The following is a 14,995-nucleotide window of genomic DNA, read 5'->3' as shown; positions in this document are numbered from 1 at the left end:
TTGCAATCACTAAGCAGCTTTAGTGTCTCCTACCACAGTCCTGATTTAAAATTCATAAATGCTAATCCTTCATAATTTACAGTTTAAAAAGCAGCCCTGCTCACAGGCCCTGTGGCCACAGCTCTGTCAGAGTAATTATACCAAGGGGCTGGGATTGAACTACTAGCAGACACTTTCAACAGTCAAGGAAATCTCCCTCACTGGCACCAGACCCAATTATTCCAAATAACTAAACAGATTAGTGAGTCATTTTCCTTTCAATCTTGACATAGGTGCCAAATTGGCGTTGTACTTTCGTCAGGTGGGTAAATAATGCTAAAGTTGGGGCACGCCTGTTTCTTATTAAGAAACGGCTATGCTGAGTCATTTTTATTAGCCACTTCATTTAATTTGTGGCCTCGCCGATTGTCTTTTACAAGGTTACGAGTCTCTTTCGCTTTGGCTGGTGTCACGGGGTGATTTGCTGGCCACTCACTGTTCACTGACATGGCAATCAGCGTGTACGAGAGTGTGTGTGCGTGTGCGCATGCATGCCACTAATGAAGGGAAGCTTATGTTTGGGGAAGTGCCAATTCACAAAACAAATTCCACGTCCTTGCAAGGACACAATACATTAGTTCAGATGTAGCATATCAGGGATTCTTTCATCCAAGGCCGCTAATAGAAAGCCATTATAAAAATGTTATGCTTTCACTGTAATGGACCTCAATGACACCAAGTACCATCAAAGGTCCCAAGTTTCGTATGTGCATGCTCTCAGAACAAAATGACTCACCTTCCTTTGCAATACATGCTTAATTAGCTTTATTCAAAACATATTTCGTATTACATTCCCTTTTTCAGAAGTGTACTTATCATTTAATGAACTCAATATGAGCTCTGCAGGGCATTTCTGACTGAGCTTCCTACAGTAGTGCTATATGAACAAAAGAAATATACTGTGTATGTATGTACACATAATGATGTAGGCCTACTGTTTACTGTACCATCAATAACTACAAAGAAAAATGTAATCAGGGGAAGTTTAATAAATACAGGATTTACAAACAATTCTGGTTACGCATAAAATTTTCATAGAAAAAAATAGTGACCACCCCGACACAAATAACCCACCGCCACTATACTAACTGCCTACGAGCTGTATATTTCTCATCGGGATGTATACCGTATAGTTTATACAGTAGTCTGCTTGCGAGGTGGTAACAAGATGACCACCCTGTGACTTCAACGGCTTGCGCCCTGTGACTTCAACGGCTTGCACTGGCGTGTATGGGCTATCGGCTATCCAGTCATATATACAGGTCAGTGGTCTGGAACAAGTCATTTGGAGTTCAGAGGTTAAAAAAAATAAAAAATAAATACTCTGAAAAACAGAAGTTGGTGCTCTGTTTTTTGGATTTTTTTCCCCCTGTTTTTTGGAATATATATTTTTTCTGTTGTTTTTTTTAAATAATGTTTTTTTTCCCCTGTTTTTCTGAATATTTTCCGACAGAAAAAAACATTCAGTAAAACAGAAAACAAACTTCAGAAAAACAGAAACAACAACAACAAAATACTAAAAAAAAAAAAAAAATCTCCCCAAAGTATTAATCAGAAAAACAGGAGATTTTTTTTTCAAGTGGCTTCCGTAGATTAGCTCTATTGCTGTGAAATTAATTATAAAACAAAGAGAATACATATTTAAAAATACCACATACTTTAACATTGCCACTAACTAAATGCTAGCACATAATGGGAATTGCTGTTGACAGGCTAACAAATAGAATATGTGTTACAGTTGACCCCCGCATACTCGTGGCTCGGTATCACAAATTCACATATTTGAGTATTTTAAAAAATTTGAAATATTTTTTAATATTTTGTGGGGATTTCCCCACCACCCCCATTTTTCGTGGAAAATGCATTTTGAATGTTTATCAATGTTTCTGAAAGAATATGGAAGTTAAAAAAAAAAATAAAAAATCTGTATCTTTTTTTTCTCAATGCATTTTATTGGGTGTCGATTATATTCACGGGCTGGTCATCTCTATCTGCCACAAATATTGGGGGTCCACTGCATAATGCTTTGAGAAATGTGTATTTCAACACAAACAGTGCTGCAAAACATGTAGACATCCATAGACTCTTTATCCTCAGAGAAAAAGAAATATTACTACAGATTATCAAACTCTTCTGTGTTTGGGCACACACTTGCTTGTTCACTTTAGAATGATCTATTTCAGGTTGCTGTTTTTTAATGATTACAGCTGGGCTGTTATATTGTTTACTGTTAAATAAGGTTGTTAAATGGTAAGTTGTGGTATGGTCATTTTGTATCCATATTACATTTGGAATGGGGTGATGTATAGTGCAGTGGGCGCCCTGCAAATTTTTTTTTCTTGGGGCCCCAATTTGATCAGCGGTGGCCCTTATCTTAAGGCACCGCTGTATAAGAATTCTGAACAAATATTTGTATAATCAAACACAGGAAATGTTAATTGTTGAAACACATTCAATTCTTTCTTGTAAATATTAATTTTTTTTAATTTTTTTTTAAATATTTTTTTTGTCTTATTATTACAGCTCAATTATTTTCCTCAAATGTTCGGAGGGATATTTCAAATATGACAGGAAAGTAAGCTGTCATTTATTCATTTTAATCTATTCAAGTTTCAGATATCTATTTTAATTTCACCGAAACGAAAAGGATCAGAAATATTTTAAGCTATTTGACAGCTTGTTTTTTTTCTGGAAAGGCTCAAAGAGAACAAAGCGAGTCCTCATACGTGGCAGATCTTTTTTTCTCTGTGCCGTATGAGATGGCCACGACCCTCGGCTGATGTCTGAGCCCTACATCACTGTGACTTTCATCTCTAAGTGAAAGAAATCATGATTCCATTAGAGCAGATTAGGACCAATGCGCTGGACATCATGTCACAAATCCTAAGCTTTAAAGTTTCTCTGTCTTCTCTCTGTCACCATCAGCCATGAGGAACCAATCACCCAATGCACACGCTTTTCTTCTTTTTCTGCTTAACAACAAATTTGCCTGAATAACTGCAGGTGCGACGGACGAATAAACCTAACATACAGCAGTCACCTGATAACCACGCTGGTTTCCCATTATTTCCAGAGCACGCTTCCTACAATATTACACATTTTATTGCTCTGTTCGTATTTCACAACATTTGACCTCTACAATTAACCCAACACAGGAGTGCACATTGAGAGCCCACACCAATGGTGACATATTGGAGCAGCTTTGCCATGCTCCGTAAGCAATTGACCTTTGTCCCACCCCATAAATGCAGACTGACCAATCGTGACGCAGAGGTCTGACACTTTCCTGGCGGTGCTTTGTTTATTGAATAATATGATACATTAGATAGTTGCTATTAAAATATGCTTACTCTTTTGTGTGCCGTGATACAGTGACACTTGTGTTGCTGGAGAACAGTCTTTGGGTGAGAGGTGGGGTACAGTCTGAACAGATCCCCCAGCCAATCGAAGAGGACACCAATGGACAATTTAGAGTTTTCAATTACATTACATTGGAATGTGGGAGGAAGCCGGAGTACTGAGAAAAACCCAAACAAGCACGGACAAGATGTAGACGAGAAGGCTAGAGGCAGATGTGCTCCCACTTGAGGTTGAACCAATTTTACTACTTCATGTCAGCGTTCAAAGCTTAAGGTCAACGAATCGCTCACCATGTTTTTAAGTACAGTATTATACAATTTACAAAGGACTTTTGACTCGCTAACGCTAACCAATTACTTGACTAGTGTACAAGTAAACTTTACTACTTCATGTCAACGTTTGAAGCTTGAGGTCAACTAATCGCTAGCCACGTTATGGAAATCTCATTTTCCAGTCGTCCGATTTACAAAGGACTTTCGACTCGCTAACGCTCTGTGGAGAAATGTACGGCCAACAAGATGACAGTCTTCATGAGTCTGCACAGGTCAGACAATATCAAAATAAGTTGGTTGTGGATGAGAAGAATGGTCTCGCTAGTTTTGGCTATTCACTTACAGACCACCACTAGTATTTAAATATTGATATCAGTGACTTCCATCACATTATAGTCAAATACAAAAGGCAAGGCAAGGCAAGTTTATTTGTATAGCACATTTCATACACAAGGCAACTCAATGTGCTTTACACAAGGAAAGACAAAACATAAGCATCAAGAAACAGTAAACATTCAGAGGAAGAAAAATAATTGAAAATTGGTTACAAAATTTACTAAAAAGAACATACAATAACAATCTTAAAACATTATTCAACAAACTTTAAAACATTTAACATAAGGAAGTTTAAAATAAAAAAATAAAAAAACTTAATTAAAGCTGTTTAAAAGTCCCTAATCAAAGGTATAAGAAAAAAGCAAAGTTTTTAACCTGGATTTAAAAGCATTTACACTCAGGGCTGACTTCACTTCTGTTGGTAGCCTATTCCATCTGTGTGCAGCATAATAGCTAAATGCAGCTTCACCATGTTTGCTTCGAACTCTGGGTTCCACTAGTTGGCCCAAGTCTGTAGATCTCAGAGCCCTGCTGGGTTTGTACTCAATCAGCATTTCTTGGATATATTCAGGACCCAAACCATTTAGTGATTTATAGACGAGTAGCAGAACTTTAAAATCGATTCTACAGCTGACTGGGAGCCAGTGTAAATCCTTAAGTACTAGAGTAATATGTTCTGATCTCTTTTTTTTGGTCAGAACTCGAGCTGCAGCGTTCTGAATGAGCTGCAATTGTCTCATGTTCTTTTGAGAGAGTCCAGTCAGAAGACCGTTACAGTAATCTAGTCTGCTGGAGATAAAAGCATGGATAAGCTTCTCTTGGTCTGCTTGAAGCATGCAGTCCTTCAGTCTGGATATGTTTTTCAGCTGGTAAAAGGCTATTTTAGTGATGAATTTAATATGATTGCTGAAGGTCAGATCTGAGTCTATTAGTACCCCAAGATTTCGAACTTGGTCTTTAGTTTCTAAAGACAGTGACTCAAGCTGTTTTTTAACGGCAATCCTCTTTTCTTTATTGCCGAAAACAATGAGCTCCGTTTTGTTTTCGTTCAGCTGAAGGAAATTTTGGTTCATCCAGTTGTTAACTTGCTCTAGAGAATGACACAATACGTTAATAGAACTGCTGTCATTTGGGGACATTGATAAATACAGTTGTGTGTCATCTGCATAACTATGATAGTCAATATCGGCATTCTGAAGCATTTGACCCAAAGGTAACATATACAGACTAAACAACAGGGGTCCAAGGACTGACCCTTGAGGGACCCCACATGTCATGGCCTTTCGATCAGATTCAAAATTTCCAATGGTCACAAAGTAACTCCTTTCCTCCAAATAGGACCTGAACCATTTAAGGACTGTTCCATTTAATCCCACCCAAGTTTCCAGCCTGTCTAACAGTATATTATGATCAATCGTGTCAAATGCTGCACTGAGGTACAACAAGACGAGCACCGATACCTTCCCTGCATCAGTGCTCAATCTTATATCATTCAGTACTTTAATCAGAGCTGTTTCTGTACTATGATGAGGTCGGAAACCTGACTGGAATTTACTTTAATTCCAAAAGTCCGTTTAAGCTCAAGAAATTGCTGAGTTGATTAAAAACCACTTTTTCAACTATTTTAGTTACGAAGGGAAGGTTTGCGATTGGTCTATAATTTGCTAGCAGGGAGACATCCAGTGTTCTCTTTTTTAGAATGGGCTTGACGGCGGCTACTTTCAGACATTTAGGAAGCTCACCTGATTGAAGTGAGCAATTAATTATTTGTTGTAAATTGATCTGAACAGATTTCACAATGGTTTTGAAAAAGCCAGATTGTACTGAGTCAAGACAGCTCGTGGAAGGTTTCAATTGCTGAACCAAGTCTACTACAGTATTTTGATCCACTGAGTCAAATTCTGTCATGGTAATTAAATTATTCCTAGGTGATTTTAAGTGCTGCATCATTTTGTTATTTTGCTGGTTTGTAACAATGTTTGACCTGATGGCTTGTACTTTTTCACTAAAGTAGCAGGCAAATTCATTGCATTTATCTGTTGAGAGGAGTTCTGGCGCTGTTTGATTTGGGGGATTTGTGAGTTTGTCAACCACGCCAAATAGAGTGCGTGTATTGTTGAGGTTCATATTAATAATTTCAGAAAAGTGTTGTTGTCTAGCTATTACTAACTCTTGGTTAAAATGACAAAGACATTGTCTGTACAGGTCGAAATGAACTTGGAGTTTAGTTTTTCTCCACTTTCGCTCGGCTTTTCTGCATTTAGATTTCAAAGTCATTATGTTGGTAGCACACCTCCAAGGTGTTTTAGTTCGGGATGAAATGGTCTTAGTTTTAATAGGAGCAACAGCATCCAAAACATTTGAGATTTTTGAGGTGAATTCATCCAGAAGTTCATCAACGGTCTCTGCATTTACAGTTGGTGATGCAGCCATTAATTCCATAAACATATTGCTTGTATTCTCATTTATGTACCTTTTTTTGATAGAGACAGTAGTTGTTTGAACTTCTGGGATTGTTTTTAATTAAAAAAACACACAGGAATGATCTGAAATAGCCAAATCTTTCACCTCAACAGATAAAATGTCAACACCTTTAGAGATGACGAGATCAAGAATGTGACCTTGATCGTGTGTTGGACCTTTTACATGTTGTGAGAGACCAAAAGTATCAAATATATTACAAAATTCTTTGGTATTTTTATCCAAGTTGTTGTCAACATGAATGTTAAAGTCTCCAGTTAAGACCAGATAGTCATAGTCGGTACAAATTACTGACAGCATTTCTTCAAATTCCTCCATGAATCTGCCTTTTTGTTTTGGAGGTCTATAAATTATGACAATGACGATGTTTGGTTCACCTTTTACCAAAAGACTAAGATATTCAAATGAATTAAAGCTTCCCAATGAAATCTCTTTACACTGAAATAGAGATTTAAAAATGGCAGCAAGTCCACCGCCTTTTTTGCCATTACAACATTTGTTCATGAAACTAAAATTTGTTGGTGTTGCCTAATTGAGAACAGTGTTGCAGGAACCTTCTGTTAGCCATGTTTCACTGAGGAGAAATAAGTCAAGATCATATGTCATAATAATTTCATGAATCAACAATGGTTTGTTAACTAGTGATCTTGTATTTAGTAGCGCTAGTCTCACAGTGGTAATCGGAGACGCTGGTTTAGTCAGAGGTTGACAAGCTATACTGACTAGGTTTGTAGCTTCTGACTTATTTCTTCTCATTTCTTTTGCCAACTTTCTATTTCTTGTAATCACAGGAATGCTCTTCCACTCATTCACCATGCCAATACATTTACTTTGTAGCCTAAAACTATTTTATTAATTATTCAACACAGTATAGTACACAAAGGTTTGGAGACCCTTTCTCAAACTTTTGACGGGTTGAGTATTCTTAACGAAAGTTACTTCCTTAAATGACTCTCACACTGCTGTTGCGTTTTAATTTCATTCTCCTCTGCGTTGCATCTATCCACAATGTTACATCCAGTTAACCGCATGATAATTACCACGCTCGTCTTAAACTCACAGTTGAACTCACTTCATGAAACTATGCTGAAGGTTGTGTCTATCGGTGTTCAAAGAAGCCGTCTAGGAATAACACATTTGCACATGTAGTCTATCTCCTCCGAAACACATTGTGGCTTGTAATGTGTTCGGTTTGTGGTTCAGCCATTTCCAACAACCAAATAGCTTGCACGGATGATAAGAGTTTCATTATTTTCAGAACAAATCAAAGGCATCAAGCAGCATCATTCATAAAACAGATTTCAATATTCCACCTGTTCGTAATGAGCTGTTCAACAAAGCGACGGAGAGATGGAAGACAGAGCAAGAAATAATGGAGGAGGTGTGTACAGTGCACACGCTCAAAGAAAGCAGCAGCCCAAAGGATATTGCTTTTAGTTATTCTGGCTGTGCAGCCTTAGTCTGCATTCAGGAGTAGTGCAATTTTACAAAATAAAATCTAATCAAAACAACGGGAGAGTAAAACAATGAACTTAGACTTCAGCTGAAAACAAAAATAATGATCCATTTAAAAACTTTCTTTTTTCATTTTTTTCTTTTTTTTTTTGTTTGCTTTAAAGCCAACCGCAGTGACTTTGAAAACAGCAGAAGAAGTGCGGGTTTATTTCATCTTGCTGTAACGAAAGTAGGATTCTAAAGTCAGTGAACACAACCAAGCAAATTAGCTTTGATTACTTTAACACAAGTCAAACACACACCACAGGATGGACACAAAAGCAACACCCTCAGTATTTTCTCATATTTTTACCTCTATAGTTCTTATGTTGATAATGTACCTGAATGCACCAGCCCCATGATTGCAATTACATCTTACAATGGGATCTTGAATACCTCACATTTCTTGTGTTTGTCACACTCCCGCAAACGTTTGAGCTACAAAAAGTAGGGAACTATACTTTCAACCAAGTACTAGATGACACAAATGCCGGTTTGCATGGAAGCCAGATGTGGATGATGCAAAAGTCGAAAAAACGAGGTTCAAAGTGGCAACAAACGCACGGAATAAACTCAAGACAAAAGGAAACATAACATGCCTCGATTAACGTAACACTTGACAGGAACAATGAACCGATGAGCGAAAGAAACCAGGGACTACTTTAAATACAGGCAAACTGACAAGACAATGAGAATTGGAGAAGACATGAACTTTGATTTGAAAGAAAGAAAGAAAGAAAGAAAGAAAGAAAGAAAGAAAGAAAGAAAGATTTTTTTTGTTGAAGTCATGGTCTGTGTAGTGCGTGAAGCATAACAAGATCTATATAACACAAAGTTATTCAAAAAAGCAGATGGCACTCCATTTGCTAACTGCTCCCTGACAAAGAATGCTGCATATACACACACTAAGTGATAGATTGATCTTCTAATCTTTGACACAGTGTAGTAATTGTGCAACTGGTGCTTTGTTCTGTACTTTCTGAGAAACCTTGACAACTCCTTTTTCTCTTTTTTTGTCTTCTGCTCAGAAATCATTCATTCAAGGATACATGTGACTCCTGAGATTGATTTGTTGAATGCTTCATAGAGTTAAGGTTAAACCACTGCATTATTTTTGCCTATACTGTATTTTCAGAAATAATGACATAAATTGGTTATTCTTGGCTATTGAAAAAGCAAAATATTCAATTTTTGAGTTTTTTAACATTATATTAGAAAGATGACATGTTTAAGCTTCATAAACTTGCATTGGTAGAACTATGTAATAGATTTTTCACCGTTAGGTAAGGCTAACAAATTAGCCATTGCTCTGCTAGCTAGCTATCTGTTCACCCAAGAAAACTTTGCCTTTTTATATTTTTTTCCCTACAGTTTAATTATAATTTAGACCAGAGGTGTCAAACTGCAGGTTTTCGAGGTTTCCCACTTTTCAACACAACTCATATTTAAGCTCATCAGCAAGCTCTGCAGGAGGCTGATAATTATCCTGATCATTGAATCAGGTGCATTGGAGTAGAGATACCTTGAAAAACTGCAGGACTGCGGCCCACGAGAAATGCCGTTTGACACCTCTGATTTCGACTAAAAGGGTGGAAATGTAATAGGACATGCTGGTAAAGAGCTTAAAACTTTCAGAGTAGTAGGAATGTAGAAATGGGCCCGGTAGACTCGTGCTTATATGCTCAAATGTGTCACTGGACACCATATTAGCCATGCACACACTGAAATAAATAAATGAATAGATAGATAGATAGATAGATAGATAGATAGATAGATAGATAGATAGATAGATAGATAGATAGATAGATAGATAGATAGATAGATAGATAGATAGATAAAAAGTAGACGTACTTAAGTATAGAAGTAAAAATTAATTCTGAGTGCACTTGTCTAGTTTCAAATATAAAGAGGAACATGTAAAAAAGAAGTCAACACAAAAAAAATATTCTCAAGTAAAATACAGATACCTGAAAAATAGAGATGTAACGATAAGGGCAATATCGTGATATTAAAACAGCCACAATATCGTCAACATCATATTCACAATGTTTAAAAGGAACACATTTGTTAAGAAAAAAAGTCATCTTGATTTCCATTTTTGCAATTCTAGCACCCTCTAGTGGCTAGTTTATTAGTGAAATTTAATTTTCATTAGTGATGTTTTGTCCTATGTTTAAAATCTATGCTAATTGTCAGATGAAGGGGAACCTAATTTGCTTGTGAAGCGATCAATGTGTGCTTGCATTACCAAGTATGCACCTCAATATTGTTATTAGAGATTGTAGGTGGTTTATATGCATTGCTGTTATGTACAAAAGCACAATATTTGTTGTGTACTGAGAGGTAGGATCCCAAACGCAAACACAAATAAAGTTTTCTCTATTTATTCACATCGAGAGGCAGAAACTCATCAACGCTGCACACAGGACAGTCTTTAATAATCCAGCAATGAACATATTTCTTAGACTGCACCTACAGACAGTGAATCGTAACTAAAGAACAGCATCACATAGGTCCAGACTTCACCTAAAGGATTAAAGGTTGACATCATGAACATCACGTTTTGTAAACGGACACTTGTTACATCAGTACCTAAACAGACGCATAACAGGCACATAACAGGTCATGAACTCTGGAGCATGTGGCTCAGGCCATGACAATATTGTTCTTTTCTTAGTATGAGCTGTTTTTTTATTTATTTATTTTTTCACACACACACACACACACACACACACACACACACACACACACACACACCCACACACACACACACACACCCACACACACACACACACACACACACACACACACACACACACACAATATCGGGAGAATTATCGTATCGTGATGTTCATATCGTGATAATATCGTATCGTGATGTTTGGATATTGTTATATCCTTACTGAAAAATCTACTTAGTTATAGATACCACTAACCAAGGATTTGTACTGGTATACAGAAAGGCCAGACGAACATTGAATTTCTGCCTTCCGCCTAACTACTTGCATTTGCTTCTTAAGCCTTTCCTATGATTAGTGTTTTAAAAATAAGATGCTTATTGCTTCTGACTAGGCGCATGATGATGATGTCACTCTAATCATCAAGAAGAGCAATAACAGCAGTGGCTCAAGGCAGTGCAGATGGAGTCTGATCTTATTAGTTTCCCATGCATCTCTAATAGGCACGTCTGTTAGTGGGGGAGAAAGGGAAATTGTAACACATTTCAGTAAAAGTAATTGGTACTCATGCAGACAAAAGCAGCTACATATTGCCATCACTATGTATATAGATGCCAATGTAATTACCTTGACTGTGCAGCCTGCTCCCGCTCCTCGTTTGCCGCCTTCTCATATGATTAAGTTTTTGTTGCCTGCGTTATCTGTGAGAAAATCACGCTCCTGTGCTGATTAACAAATAACTCAATCATGAGCCATAACAATGTCCAGTTAGGTGCTAAACTACAACGTATTTGGACAAAGATCTGAGGCCTTATGGGAATAGAGGCGACGCTAATAATGGCAATTTAGCACTGAGAGGATGAGATTCCATTATTTCATGCTACAGCCCATGCGGCATGAATATCGTCTCACATTAGTTCAATGTCAGAATCAACCAACAGAGCTCGATGTGTGGCAGGTTGTCCACAGATGCACAGTGTGACTCTTAAAAATGTAATTAGTTCATCTCTCCAGGAAGAATTTTCAAGCTTTACTTATATGCCTAAGTAAAGTGCAGTTGCTTTGATGATAAGAGGGATAAAAAGGCAGTGATAAGGTGGAATGTTGAGCCTGCTAGTGGAGGTCTAATTGGATGAAGGAACCCTGTAGCATGAGGCATTCATCCCTTATAGTGCAAAGACATTGGCAAAACCACCCACGCTGTTTTCACTTGATTCAATTAATCTATTTTTCAGTTAAACTGAAGGAAATATTGCCTATGTTCCAATAAAAGTCTGTCAGTCTTAGCAATATGATATCATCACTTAGTAGGAATAACTGTATCCAGTCTTTTAGGTACATCTGTAAAATGTAATGAATTCCAGCGGGGGGTGGGGATTCCTAAGAACACTTTAATATTTACATTAATAAATGACAGGGGGGGGAATTATTTGTGTATCTATGTCCTGTTCTTTAGTAGCATAATTGAGAAAGGTGAGAACAGATCTCTTTCTCTTTTTGATACTGGAAGCTAACAAATGTGTGAAGGGACTTCAATAAAATTGTATAAGTATGGCCAAAATATATGAATTTAAATTATTTGTCTACTATTATCCATCCATCCATCCAACCATTTTCTTGACCGCTTATTCCTCACAAGGGTCGCGGCTTGCTGGCTTTGGGCAGTAGGCGGGGTACACCCTGTTTGCCAGCCAATCGCAGGGCACGCAGAGACGAACAACCATCCACACTACAAGCACACCTAGAGACAATTCGGAGCGCCCAATTAACCTGCCATGCATGTCTTTGGAATGTGGGAGGAGACCGGAGTACCCGGAGAAGACCCACGCAGGCACGGGGAGAACATGCAAACTCCACCCAGGAAGGCCGGCGCATGGACTCGAATCCGAGTCCTCAGAACTGTGAGGAGGACGTGCTAGCCACTCATGCACCGCTACTATTATATTTATCACAAATATACAGTGCAATGAAAAAATACATTCCCCGCTTTTTGCCTTTTTTTTCTTGCATATTTATCAGACTTAAATGTTTCAAATCAATTATAATGTCTCAGACAGGAAAACCAAGTAAATATCTTATTATGATTTTATTTATTTGGTGGGGGGGGTGGATGAAAACCCTCTGCAGGATCTTCTCGTAGACCGCTAAATTCATTGTGCCATTAATCGCAGCAAGTTGTCCAGGTCCTGATGGTACAAAGCAGCCTCAGTCATCACAGTGCCACCACCATGTTCAACTAGCATGTTTTTCCCCCATCAAATTCTTGTCTAAAGGTCTCGGGTTAAGTCTTGAACACTTTTTTAAGTCTTGAACATTTTTTTTTTCTTTTTAGAGAGAGAGAGCTCAGAATTGTTTATTTGGCAGTCGATTCAACATCTTATCATCATTGCTCTCTCTCTTTTTTTTTGTGCGTGTGCGCATGTGTGGGGGTGTGGGGGTGTATGCGTGTGCATGGGGGTGTTCGTGCACGTGTGTGAATTTGTGTAAATTTATACTCATTAGTTCACCTAAAACCTAATAAAAATCCCATTACCCTTCACCTTAACCGGATACTTCAGAGTTTTGCCAGAGTTGTGAAGTTCAGAAGGTCAGGAGACCAGCGGAATGGTCAAAGAAAAGAAAGATAAATCAAAGTGAAATCCAGCACCAACTAAACATCACCTGCCTGTACACATATAAGTATATTTCAAATCTTAAAAGATTTTTTATCTTTGTCAGATGCCACACATAAAGATAAAAATCGGGCATTTAACAGCATTGGTCATATTGTGTGTAAGGTGCACAGATAATCTCATCACAGCTCCCTCACAAACATAAAGATTATCATCTCAACACTGGTCAAGATTCCAGTCCTCCGTGAGAGACCTCTCGCATGATTATACACGCTCTAATCAAAACCGGAAAAAAACAAACAAACAACTGAAACAACTTGGAAATGACGAGACACACCTTGGAAGACAACAAACGCGATGAATTGGAAGTAATGATGGTGGTTTGCGGACGACTTCTCCAACAAGCTGGTCCTCCATGGTAGAGGTCAACCGGACCTTGTGCTTCTGGTCGGACATGCTTTCTGATATGCTTGTTGTTTTTGTATACACGCACTTCCGTCTTTTTCAGTTAGGCCGCCTCTTGATTGGCTACATTCTGTTTGACGTCACGGTTGGTGGCGCAGGCACACCTCGGAGTTCCCACCGACGTTAAGATTTTTGTCGTAAATGTTGAACATGTTCATTAATTAAGATTGTCGGCCCTGACTGGTTTTGGACCCAATTATCGTGACAAATCCACTGTTAACATATCTCACATATAAAGATAATCTTATAAAACAAACGATTGTCGGGTGTTTTACGTTCTTGGTCGAGAAGGGGCAATATAGGGACAAAAACGGCCCGATTCTCTTTATGTGTGAACCAGGCTTTACAAAACCAGAGTCTTACGCCAACTCCAGAAACCTCTAAATTCCAACAAATTAAGGAGATCTCAAGAGACCAAAAGAAAAACTAAAGAGAGGAAGGAGGGAAGGATAGATGAAGCAGAGTGAGGTGCACAGTCTTGAACACTAACTTAACTGAAGTGAGTGAGGAGTGCAAGTCTTCGGATGCCATTGTAGGTTCTTTTGTGACCTGATGGATGAGTCATAGTTGAACTCTTGGAGTAATTCTTCTGGCAGAGAACTCTCCAGGGAAAGTTCTCAACTGTTCCCAGTTTTCTTCATTTGTTTATAATGGCTCTCACAGTCCCATTTTCGTGACAGGCAAAACCTGTATTCACACTTCAAAATGTTTGCTTTGTTCTTGTTTACTGCAAAACTGATGTTTATGTACAGCACTTTGTATACAGCAACGCCTGTTCTTAAAGCGCTTTATAAATAAAGTTGAGTTGAGTTGAGTTGAGGCACATTATAGATTTATTTTATTTTTTATTTTATTTGTGGTGGAACATATTGATATGTCTATTTTTGAGGGCGTACCATTTGACGATGATCCTATTGTTCAGTCTTGGGGAGGTCTTTCTGCTCTACTGAGTTGTTTGTTGTTTCAGGAAGCAGAATTTCCAATTCAGCACTTGTATTGGATCTCATTCAATTAAGCTTGGGTACCTAATGTTGTGACCAGTGAGTGTCACCCTGTTTTTCCCACCACCTGATCCCAAATGAATGAGCGGAAATCAGCCTCCATCCAAAGCTTGGCCTGTGGCTGAATGATCTCATTCAGTGAAATAACTTCCTCCTTCCATGTTTGGCGCTGTAGCTTTTGTTTTCACTTGGCTGCTGGTGGCCAAGCTGAAGAAAAACATTGGTCCGAGCAATAAAAGAGGTGGGAGTGTGAATAA

The sequence above is a fragment of the Festucalex cinctus genome, chromosome 4 (genome assembly GCF_051991245.1).
Source record: "Festucalex cinctus isolate MCC-2025b chromosome 4, RoL_Fcin_1.0, whole genome shotgun sequence".
Classification (NCBI taxonomy): domain Eukaryota; kingdom Metazoa; phylum Chordata; class Actinopteri; order Syngnathiformes; family Syngnathidae; genus Festucalex; species Festucalex cinctus.
This window is presented reverse-complemented; position numbering follows the sequence as displayed.